The following is a 12,530-nucleotide window of genomic DNA, read 5'->3' on the forward strand; positions in this document are numbered from 1 at the left end:
ATCTTGTCCAGGTTCAATGCATCTTTCGATCTGAAAACCTTTTACCCTGCCTTGGAACTTGTGTAATAGTCTTGGAACTTGTGCCAGGGTATTGTAGTTCAATCTGAGTTGTAGATCTTCATGCCGACTTTCCATTGCCTTAGATTTGTTAACAAACTTCTTCCACGGCTTACCAATCATTGATCCACTCCAGCTCATTAGCTTCTTTCATTAAATACCACATGTAAACATTTAATGCTTTCTGTTATAGCTCGGTTACAACTCGGTGAATACTAAACTTCACTCAGTAGATATTCCACCTTCATTAACCGATAGCGATAACCTTAGGGTTTACCGACCAGGTTCCTTAGGGTTTACCGACTAGGTTCTTTGGTTGATAACATAGTATAGTATTAACCTTTACATTTTACAACATATGTATGATGTTAAAACAATCTAAAACTTCATGATCTCATCATTGTCTAACTCGGTAGTAGTTGCCCATTGAATACCTTATTCATCCCCTTATTCATCATATTCTTTCTTGTGTCTTTTACCGACTTCTTTATAATCTTCATATCATACTTCTCAAGATATGGCAAAATCATATTGAATTAGAAAATCAATTTCTTGACATCAATGACAAAATAATAATATCAAGATAGTAAAACATCTTTAATCAGTTATATCCATAATCATCAACAACCTTCTCAATATCCTTAAGAAATGCCAACAATCTTTCATTGTCTGTTATAATGCGATATTGCCAACAACTATGAGCAAGGATATTAAACTAATCAACACACACGTAAGAGGAAAACCCATAACACAAGATATATGAGGAAAACCCACGGCGGGGAAAAACCTCAGTGAGAAATGCTTCTAGAGTCTACTGCTCCAATCTGGCCTCACAATAGATCACTGATTATAGTTTAGGGCACCAACCCCTCAAGTTTATGGGCACCAACCCAAAGGAGTACCAACCCAAGGAGCAACAACCCCTCAAGTTTATGGGCACCAACCCAAAGGAGCACCAACCCATGATCTGAGCACCCACTCAGATGAATACAATGAACAAATATTGAAATACAATTTAGGCACCTTGTTACAATTGAAATATTGCAACTCACATAATTTCTCTCTGCACTTGAGATTGGCTTGACTCTTTTCTGCTCTCAGATATTATGTTGTCAGTCTCAATCCTCTACTCTGATCATCTCTCCTTTTCTACCTCTTTGTCTTGGCTCTGCTCTTGTCTCTCCGTCTTCTATACTCTATTATCTGTCTACACTATTACTCTTCATTGCTGGATTCTACTATCTCATCCTTCACTTTCAGCTCCAACACTGCTACAAGTCAAAACTTCCTTCTACTGCTCACACTTTGCTTCAATTCAGCTTTGCTACACTCTCTACTCTTACTCATTACACCATAGTTTCAATGCGCATATTTTTTTTGATCACCAACTACTTGTGTACACCTTCCAACTCGGCTACCTCATCTATAATTGTCAAATCTCATCAACTACTTCTTTGTTCAATCAATTTTGTACTAATAATGGTTTCCCTCCTAGAATAGATTCAAAATATGATCTCCTCAACCTCTGAGAGATCATATCGGCAAATTGGTCAAATTCTCTATATACACCACTTAGATAGATAGTCACCCAAATTTTAATGCATTCACCTTCACAAGGTCGGCCGATCATAGATCATCACAGACAGTTTGCATTGTCACCATGCAACATGATTTGTGCAATTTCCTAGGCTGCATTAGAATAATTCATTTATTCGGTTTGCATATTGTTCTTATCATCTCCAGTTGGCAATTTAAATTCCCAAACATTTTTGGATTGTTGATCTACAAGATTTTCCCTCTAAAACAACTCAAGGAAAAATCTTCTTAGTTGACCATCTTGAGCCACACAGTAGACTACAACGGATCCGCCATTAATGCATTCTCCATCCTCTAACGACCTACCCTAAAAATATTGATAATCACCTCTGTCATTGCCAACTTCTATGTATCTAATTTCCTTTCCGATCACCAAAAAGCCACATGTCATCACATTCGACATCCAAATCACCTGGTCAAACTTGATCAATAGTCATGTGGATTATCTTCCTTATCAATGTCAAATTTTTCCTTAAAAAACATACAGTCAATCGCAGTCAACCTACCATGTGGAACTCTGAGTCTATTGGGCTATTAACATTTCGACAAAATCATCTCTTCTTCATTTTCCTCAGTGCGGGATAGTGGGATCAACCTTATCGCTATGACTTCAGACAACTAGTGGAAGGAAATAAAAGTCTTGTCGAAGTCTGGTGTTATATCGAAAAGAGAACCTTCATCAGCAAGATATGCACACCATCACAATGATATTGGCATGTCGCCATGGTTTTCACTAGTCAAAGATAGGAGGTAAAGGTCATACCAATCGACCAAGTTACACCAAAAAAAAACTGCATTGGCAAGACACTCAAGTAGTTACACCGAAAAGCATTTATCGCCAAGAGACTTTAATAGTCATACTAAAAAAGAAGGGCAATATTGGTGTAAACCAAAGGGGAAGCCAAAAGAAGAAAGGGTCTTGCCAAAAGGGCAAGTCATGCCGAAATGCATTTTGTCCACCATACAACATAGGCCCCCATACGAACACATCACCGCCCACGTGGACAAATCAACAGTTCCCAACAAGATTCCTCTTTATTTCCTTTTGTCACTTTTAAAATGGACAACCAAGATCATCGCGCAGTAGTGTGATTAGATAAACTTGCACAAAGAGGCTAATGCCACAATACCGTCATGGGCCCCACATAAATGGGCCACATCTTTGATGAGATCAATGGATTATATAGGCACGCAATTGTGCGATTAGATCAACCTACACAAGGAGGTTAATGCCGCAACATTGCCATAGGCCCCACATAAATGGGCCACATCTTTGACTATATCAACGACTTACATAGGTGGGTGATTGCATGATTAGAACAAGGAGATAGATAAGGCTAACTCTGCTATTGTGCCTTCCTACCTGGCACATGGGTCCCCCAAGAATATGACATCATCAATGTGGACCAATAATTTGTCACCAACTGGATGCCTTTACCTCTTCATGTACTCAATCGTATATTGATGTGACAAATTATATGTCACATCCAAACATTTATCTTTTCACAGTGGGCCCTATTCAAACACATCATTTGCACGGACCAATAAATGCAAGCTAGTTGCACATCTATAGACACTCATCCAAAGTGAGTCCGACTATCAGAGGTCAAAGATCGGCCAAAAGTCAAAACTGAGAACAAAATAACTTCAATTTTTCCAGTTGGACACGATAGGCTGATAAGAGGTTTGACTAGGCCCCACACAAGTAAATCACAAAGCACTAAATGGAGACCAATTTTCTTTGATTGGACGGTCTGGATTAACGCGCGACTATGCGACTAGATGATCCTGCAAAAAGAAGCTAACTACGCAACTCCGCATGAAGTCATGTTGACCATACCCAAGAAAAGTCATACCGAACTAGAACCCATGTCAACCAAACCAAACGTCCATCACAGTGAAAAGGGACTTATCAGCATAGCACATAAAGGCCGATAAGAAAGGAAAAAGATCTTGCAGAAATGCCAATCACATGAAATTTCAACATTTTCAATTTGCAACTAACATAGATGGAACCTGGTGGACAAATCACATTGAGAGAGAATAGTAGAACTATATTCCAACCCTGAGTAACATGAATTCCACACATAATCACCTCTCCAACCCATGAACTCTACTACATAGAGATAATCTATGTGTTATGCACATCCTTTTTCCTGCTGTAGTAGCCTTTTGTCAACTTTGACCAATCTGATCTTCATCTTCTTGTGCGGCACATATCATGATGCATCTTCACCAGTATTGACTTGAGCACAATCATCTCTGCATTCCTATACACTAAGACTCCTCAACTTTTGATATCAATCATCTTGTCTACAACCTACAAGCTTGTTGATATCAGCAACCTATAACTTAATCAAATCAATCCATGCACACACATATGTTCACATCAATGACAACTTCAATGCCAATAATTTGTTTAGGACTAGACATTGCTGCCATTACACCAAAAGATCGAGCTATCAACGAACGAGAGAGCAGCTAGAGACAACGATCCATGGGAGGCGGGAGGAAGCACATGTTGTGAATCTCAAAGAAGGTGCCGACCCAGTCAACAATCTCCCCCTCAACATCGACTGAGGGTTCCACACCAATGGAATGAAGGAGGCGGCCTAGGATTCGAACCTGTAACCTAGCGCTCTAATACCAGTTTAGGACTAGACATCATTGGCGTTAAACCAAAAGCTCGAGCTATCAATGAATAGGAGAGAGACCAGAGACAAGGATCCACGGGAGATGAGAGGAAGCACATGTCGTGAATCCCGAAGAAGGTGCCGACCCATTCAATAATGATGACCACATGGAGACATTCCTAGAATTTTCATCAATACTTATAGACACATCTTTTATACTGTCTAGCCAAGATAGGCTGGAAAAACCAAACTAATATAGAGCACTTCATTATTGGATTGCCAGGAAACATAGTCAAGAGATAAGACATTGGCAAACATACTCCTAGAACACTTCATCTAAAATCTAAATTGAGACATTGCACAAACATTATAAGCATGTCCTCCAAACCACAATAATATAGACATCAATGCAAAGCATTCTCTAGATTAGTCCTAACTAGCCATCAAATTGCCAACAAATTGCCTTAACTAAAACCATCAATTGAAACACCAGAGACCTAAAAAGATAAGAGTGCAATGTTCATAGAGCATATACATTATACCCAAAACCACAAATGCATATATGAAAATATGGAGGAATGCAGAGCATTCTTTTAGATAACCTTCAACATAACTTTCTTGTATTCACACACTTCACCAACTTTCGAACACAAGAACACCTTGAAGTGTCATTTTCTCACTTAGAGCAACAAAAGAGATACTACAATAGCTTGTAGTATGCATAAGACCATCCAAAAAATTATCACTTCATCATCATGCTTCTAATCCTCATCTAAATATGATCCATCATGATACTATCTTTGATATCAATCACGAGCATCATCATCATCTTCATTTTCAACACGTCAACAACATATAGAATGTAGGCATTGACACCATCACTTCCATAAGGATACAAGAGTAAGCCTCATGTGAGCATCTTCATTATCATTGTTCTCCATAGATGGTGAGACATCAATAGCACATTGATGGTGGACATCTAACCAAGAACATCATCAACAACATTTCTACATAAGTGCACATATCATGACACCATGGCAAGTAAGGTATAGATATCAACACCAAGAGGGTAGACATCAACCATGAACCAACTACACAACACACATATTCATTCTACATTAATGAAATCACACATTTACTAGGACAATCAACCATTTGATCATTTCCTTAATATTCATCTGCATTTCATATTACTCCAACATATTGAGTGTAGGCATTGACACCAAGAAGGTGGACATCCACAATAGATACTACCTTCAACCATCAACCATAAACCATCTACACATACATTTAAATCCACAATAGCACTTGAGATTTGCATTATCCAATAATCAACACCATATACTTGAGAGATCAATCTACAAGTCATCAATCATAATATGTTAACAACATGTACTTCCAACATATACCACAAAGCATATCATCAATAACAACACTTAGTCATCTCCATCATAGCTTTGCACAAAACTGCACCATAATGACAACACACAATCTAAGTGTTGACACCAATTGACAACACCATAACTGCATTAGTACTAGTCAGTCTCCAATATCCTCCCCAACATTAAGGGTTGACACCAATGACAACACTTAGTCTTCTGAAAATTGTCCAAACCATCCTTTGTAGTGTTTGAGTATGAGATCAACTTTAGCTTTGTTCAACTTAATCTCTTGTAGGATGGCACTTGATCATGCAACTCTTGTTAGGGGCATTAATGCTCCTAATATTCCACGTGAGGATCTTCATTATTCCCAAGGGAGGGGAACCCTCCATTGGACCTCAACAAATATGTATTGAAGAATTTTTTATCATCATTAAGAGCGTCTTCTTCTCTTTTTAAATTATTTTCTTTCCTTCCCATCATAGATTCCTTTCATCTCATACCATTATTTAAGGTCTTAGAGGCCTATTGGTTGATCTGTTAGGAATTACATGCATAAAATATCAATTATATGCAAATAAAGATTAAACAGAGGAATGAAAAACACAAAAATAATAACAATGATGAGACAATTTTTAACATGGTTCATCGAAACTCGGGCTACATCCACCAAACATAGAGTCCAATATTATTATCTAGAAAATCGAGCTGATTACAACCAGTAATCCCTTGCAACTCAATACCGCTGTAAAATGTTAAAAAATTCTCTACCGAAATCCCTAACCCTTAGCCATTTTATCAAGACTTATGTGACTATGTTGGTTAGAAAAATAGGGTTTGAATATGTTAGCCAACAGAAAAATAACTCTTAATGCCTTTATAAAAGTCATTTGGGCCCATAGGCCAAAGCCCCTCGACCCCACCCTATATCAGGACAAGGAGCACACCAGGGGCACTGCCCCTAGACCCCGCCTTGTGGGCGCTGCCCCCAAACCCCCATTAAATAATTTGGGGGGAAACTGGGTGATAGAAGTGGGGAAATTTTAACCTTCAAGTCTCATTAGGCTCCATACAACAACATGATCTATTTTGGATCCATGATGCATTATATCAATTTCCTCTAAATGTGAATAGTCACAAATTAGATTTTGATTACTTTTGTTCTTTTGAACATATTGGATTAGTGCTAATGTTGAGACTTGGTTCATTCCTAGATTTGTATTTGATGAAGCCAATGCATATGTGGACACATTACTTATGAGATTTGGACATTGATATTTTCTTTCTCCTTGACTCTTGCTTGATCCTTGCCCTCACCCATTTCAATAAATTCATTTTTAGGATCCACTACTCCTGCATGATTTATGGGGGGTGGTGACACGAGGATTTTTAATGATATATACTTGTAGATCTCAAACTGTAGAAACATTTATAGATTTCAATTTTTGATTCTTGAATCCATACCTCATATGTTGATACCAACTTGATCAATTTGGGAATTTCTTTGATTGTAACAATTTTAATTTGGGCATAAAGTAGGGCTTCTTTGTGTGTAAATCTACCTCTAGTGTTCACCCAATATCATCACCAATATTCACTAAATAGTTTTCTACCAATATTCAAAAGGTAAATTGTAGAGAATTCCATAATGGATCTCTTGTCATAATAGTTTCTAAGGGGTTGAAATTTGATGTCCATCCCTATAAATACAATTGGGAGTTTTCATTATCCCACTCATCCTCCTTTATGATGATTTATCTCTTTACCTCTATTTTGAACATGGTCACACAAACATTTGGGGGGAAAGTTGACTCTAGTTCATATCTTTCATTGTATATATGTCCAAATATGCATTTCTTCCCTAGAAAAACTCTTTCATATAAAAAGAGTCAATAATTATCATTCTTTCAATCTCTCTTGAATCACTACATACAACTATAGATACATTGATGATGGTTTCTTCATTGCCAACGTCCATCAATCTCTCATTTTACATTTTGAGTTTGTTTTGCTCCACTCTACTCATTTTCATCCCTCAATAGACTTTAATCTCTACAATCAATCTATTTATTCAAATTTGAAGTATACCATTGAGTTAAGAAGGTTGCTAAAATTATTTAATTAATATTAGAAGAAAATATGTTAGATTAATTAAATAATAATAAAAATTTAATTAATGTAGGTAGCAAAATAATAAGGTGATAAGACATGATAAGATGAAAAGTGTATAGGCAATTTTAGGTGTCTATAATCCGATATTATCACTTCACAATTAGTTAATAATTTAATATTTTTATTTAATTAATCAATTTCTAAACAAATCAATATAATTGATTGATTATCCTCTCACAAACTCTATAAATAAACTCCATGCACACATAATTAATCATCCCTTCTAAAGTCAACTTCTTTCACTCATATAAAACTATAATTTCCCGATTTATGCATATATATTTGTAAACAAAATAAACGAAATAAATTAAAATACATGCAAAACCATGTAAGAAAGAGCAACTCAAATTGTTAAATTAGATAAATTTATCTCAATCATTTACTTATCATTGAAAACTTATATATACACTTCTCCTTAATCCATCATATGTCTATATTAAATAGAAAAACATTATGATTTTAAAATCTTTCATAAATATCTAAGTATCCACACTCTATCACAACATAAAATAATCCATTTTAATGCTTTATCTAAGGTTTACATAATTTTAAAATAACCATTTTTTTTACTTTCTAATTTTGTGCTAGTTCATTGCATACACCTAGGAGTTATTTCCCTACCACTTGAAACAAAACAACATAATATCTCTTGAGAAGATAAATTCAATGCTTCAACTTTGTTTGAATTTCAATGAGATCACACACCCAGTGATTAACAAGGCCCTTCAAAATAAACAAGAAAGGGATTATGTAATAATATATTAGCACTCATGAAAGGGATTGAAAATATATATTAATTCATCTATAAGAAAACTTTTTCTCTAATAAGATCTCTTAAAACAATTTTGATGGCCTTTATTGCTCTAAATAATAGTAGGAGAGAATCTATACTAGAGAAAGATAGCGATGGATAACAAAGATCAAGGAATATGCTATTTGGTGTTCTTTTCTCATAGAATTGATGAAAGGATTGGAGTTGGCCAGAGGAGGAAAATGAAAACTAATTTTAAATATAATTGATTTATTAGAAATGATCTATATATTCAAATCAAGATTTTAAATAATTAATTATTAAAAAATTTATATTATTATTAGTTAAAATTATATTATAATATTTTGAATATAAAAAATTAAATTTATTAAATTTTAATTTATAAATTGATTTATTTTGGTTAAAATTTGGTCTAATGTAATAGTATAAATGTGTTAATAAAAACTTATTTTTAATCTTAAATTTGAGAATCATTTACGCTAAATTTGTTAGTGTAGATTTTTAATGTAACCATTTCAGATTGAAGTTTATGATCCATCATTAGAGAATGGAAGCGGGTGAACCCACAATAATAGGTTACACTTTTTTGCCAACTTTGACACTGCAATATTCATTTTTAGAAAAAACCTCACATTCAGACACTTATTACTGCTAAGCCGTAAGGAATTTGTAGGTGATGTGAACTAGTGATCTGTGTCATTTTGTGTGTAGATTTTTAAAATATTTTTTTGAAATTTTTTGGAATCAATTTGCTTCCATTTTTCGATCTCCCTTGAAAACTACTTTTTTACAAAAAACAACATGTTTAAAGAGTGATACTCACTTGATCGGGCATAACTTTTTTTCTAAAATAGATATGAATGTGATTCCTTCGAATTTAGTTTTGTAACATCCATATCTAATGTTTGCAATTGGATTCATAACATTATCTTAAATATTTCATATTTTATTAAGTTTTGAAGTAGAGTTAATTGTAATTTTGGAATATGTCCATTTGGTCGTTCATAACTTGTTGTGAATGTAACAAATTTCTTTTTTCTTTTGTTGGAAAGAGGACTTCAATACCTAGTACATAGATATTTTTCAAAAAAAAAATCACTTATTTAATATTTTTCCATAAGCGTTGAATTCAGAAGATGTTTGGTGTGAAACCTGTTGGGAATATGCCTCGAATTCTCCTGACTAGTGTTTGGGTTGATCGGTGTAACTTACCTTGATGGAACAACTTGTGGTAAGGTATTGGGTTAGGTCAACCTGATGTATCCTCCTTGTTTGGTTATCATGAAGCAGTGTTTGGATCTTCTTTTGTGGTCATCGGGTTAACATCGCCTATCGGGTTAGCCATATTGAAGTTCTGTCGATGTCCTGATGTAGTCGCCTTCAGTGTTTGAAGTGTTATCAGACATTGGGGAAGCCTACTAGATGTTGTCCCGATGACCCGATGAAGTCACCTTCGACGATTGGGTACCATCGGCTATCAGGATTACTTGTTCGGCACTATGTCGAAGTCCGATGGATCTGTCTACTGTTATATCAAGGATCAGGATTGCTTGTTCGTAGTTATGTCGATGGCCGATGGAACCTTCTTCTTGTGATAGGTTAACTGGTGAGCAAGTTTGGATGAATCGGACGATCATCGCTATATCGCGGTGTGTAACTGCTCGGTGGATAACTATCTAGAGTTGGCGACCAAGTGGTGGGCCCAGTAAGCTATCGGTTCTGGAAGAGCGCAGAAAAGAGATCAAGGTGTTTTTGGTGATCGGGGTAACTGGATGCTTTGCTACATCGATACTCGATGAGGTCACCTTTCGATGATTGGGTTGATATCGGTGATCGGATTGACAGGATGAAAGCTACGCCAAAGTCCAATGAGATCGACTCTTGGTTATCGGAGATCGGGGTAACATTTCACATGTCTTGCCGATGACCCGATGGAGTTGCCTTCGGCGATCGGGTTTCATCGAGAGATCAAAGTAACATGTTTGTGATTTGCCCGATCGCTGATGGAATAGAGACCGACTGTGGGTGTGTGCTCGAACTGAAGTCCAAGAGGTTAACACTTGGACACTGAAGATTGTCTTGTCGATATTTATGAAGATGAATAGACCCAACTTCCTGGTGCATGTGGGATATTGTGTTTCTCACAAATGCAAACTGACGGTTAGATTTCCTGGTGGTTCGAGCGACTAACTATCAAAGTGGCCAGTGGAAACCAAAACGCAAGTGGACGGCTGGAAGGTCATTGGATTCCATAACAGTTATGCTTAATCGATACATTGTAACTATGGCTGTTATATATGTGTTACTAGAGATGTAACAGAAGTGATGAGTGAGAAGCTCAGAGTTGCACAAAGCAAAAGGCATGGAGTATCATTAAAGTATGATAGGAACTCCGAGATGCCTTGTCTTGCTCGATGTGTGAGGAGTGTGAGAGGTTACTATGTGATGTATATCTGGAGTCCTGTAATCCTAAGTGTCTTGCATGAGTGATGACTGTAATCCAAACTGTAGATTATGAGAACAGACATCTGAGAAGAGAATCTAAAAACTTTATTGTAATCGTCTGTTTACTGGAAATAAAGTGATATCTCTTTGGTGGTGGGTTTTTTACCTGTAAAGGTTTTCCCACGTAAATATTGGTGTTCTATCTCTGTGTGTTTGGATATGTGAATCATTTGCCTGTATAATCTTAATGTATTGCAAAAGTTTTAAAGACATACCTGCTTTATTCCCCTATTGAATTGACGTTTGGAAGGCATTTCCGCACTATTCTTTCCTTACAAAACCTATGTTCAGTTAACCTAAAAATAAAACTTAATAAATTTAATATATATTAAAATAATAATCATTGGAAAGCTCACTTCGAGTACTACAATCATGAATTTGTGATGCAGGAGCATCCCTAGTCTGTGAGCAATCTTGCATCCACCAAAAATATTTGCTTTTTGTTCTTGTTGTAATTTTTGTGTTTTTTCAGTATATTCTGATAGTTGTTCCTTTTTCACTGTGCATCATATTTTTGGTTTCCTAGTGCGTTCATGTTCCTTGTTCCATTCCTAGCAATTTATTCCTTCTAGAGTGTCTATTTCTTGGTTCTTGAGCTGTTTTGAGCTTATCGTCTATGTTGGAGATTTGTTCTCGTGCAGAACAATTTATTGGCTTACAAATCAATTTGGCACCACACACGATGTTCTTATGCCCTTGACCAAACCTCCTTTGTGGTCTGCACTTCATGTTTGTTCTTGGTAGATGAGATCTTCACGTTTTAGGGTCAACCTATTTTACATGTTTCATTTTCCTTCCTTGGTAAAAGTAATCTTTTGTGGGTGACCTGGATGTGTTTCAGATGGTATATATATTGTTGTATGTGATCCTTTGAGAGATACTGAAGTAGTATGATGATCTAGATTCATAATTTGTAATTTGGATACTTCTTGGAGGTCTAGATTAATTGTGTATTGAGATGTAGTCTATAACCGGGCATGTTAGCCTGCATGTAACCCAGATGTTACCAAATGTTCTATGATGAATATATGATGATTTGGATGTCTTATTTTCCATTTTCTTTGTTTCGTGTTGTTGCTTCCATTGTGTTACTCTTGTTGCATGATCTAGTTTTCTCTTTGAGGATCCTCTCGGTCATGGCTACGTCAGATGGTATCAGAGCTAGTTGCGAACCATGAGGCATTCCTTTGGATGAACAGATCGCCAATTTGAGGCAGGTTTCTTGTGTGTTCAATAGATTGTCGATAGAGAGGCTATTGAAACCTTGTAGTCAAATCACCGTGTTGAGATAGTTGCACCGGAGCAAGGGAGGAGATGCCACCGAGAAGGATGAACCCTAGGAGGGTAGAGAAGAAGATGGAGGATTTCAAGAATGAGATGAGGAATGAGATCTGAAACGCATTGGCTGGTCTG

The sequence above is a fragment of the Cryptomeria japonica genome, chromosome 9 (assembly GCF_030272615.1).
Source record: "Cryptomeria japonica chromosome 9, Sugi_1.0, whole genome shotgun sequence".
NCBI lineage: Eukaryota > Viridiplantae > Streptophyta > Pinopsida > Cupressales > Cupressaceae > Cryptomeria > Cryptomeria japonica.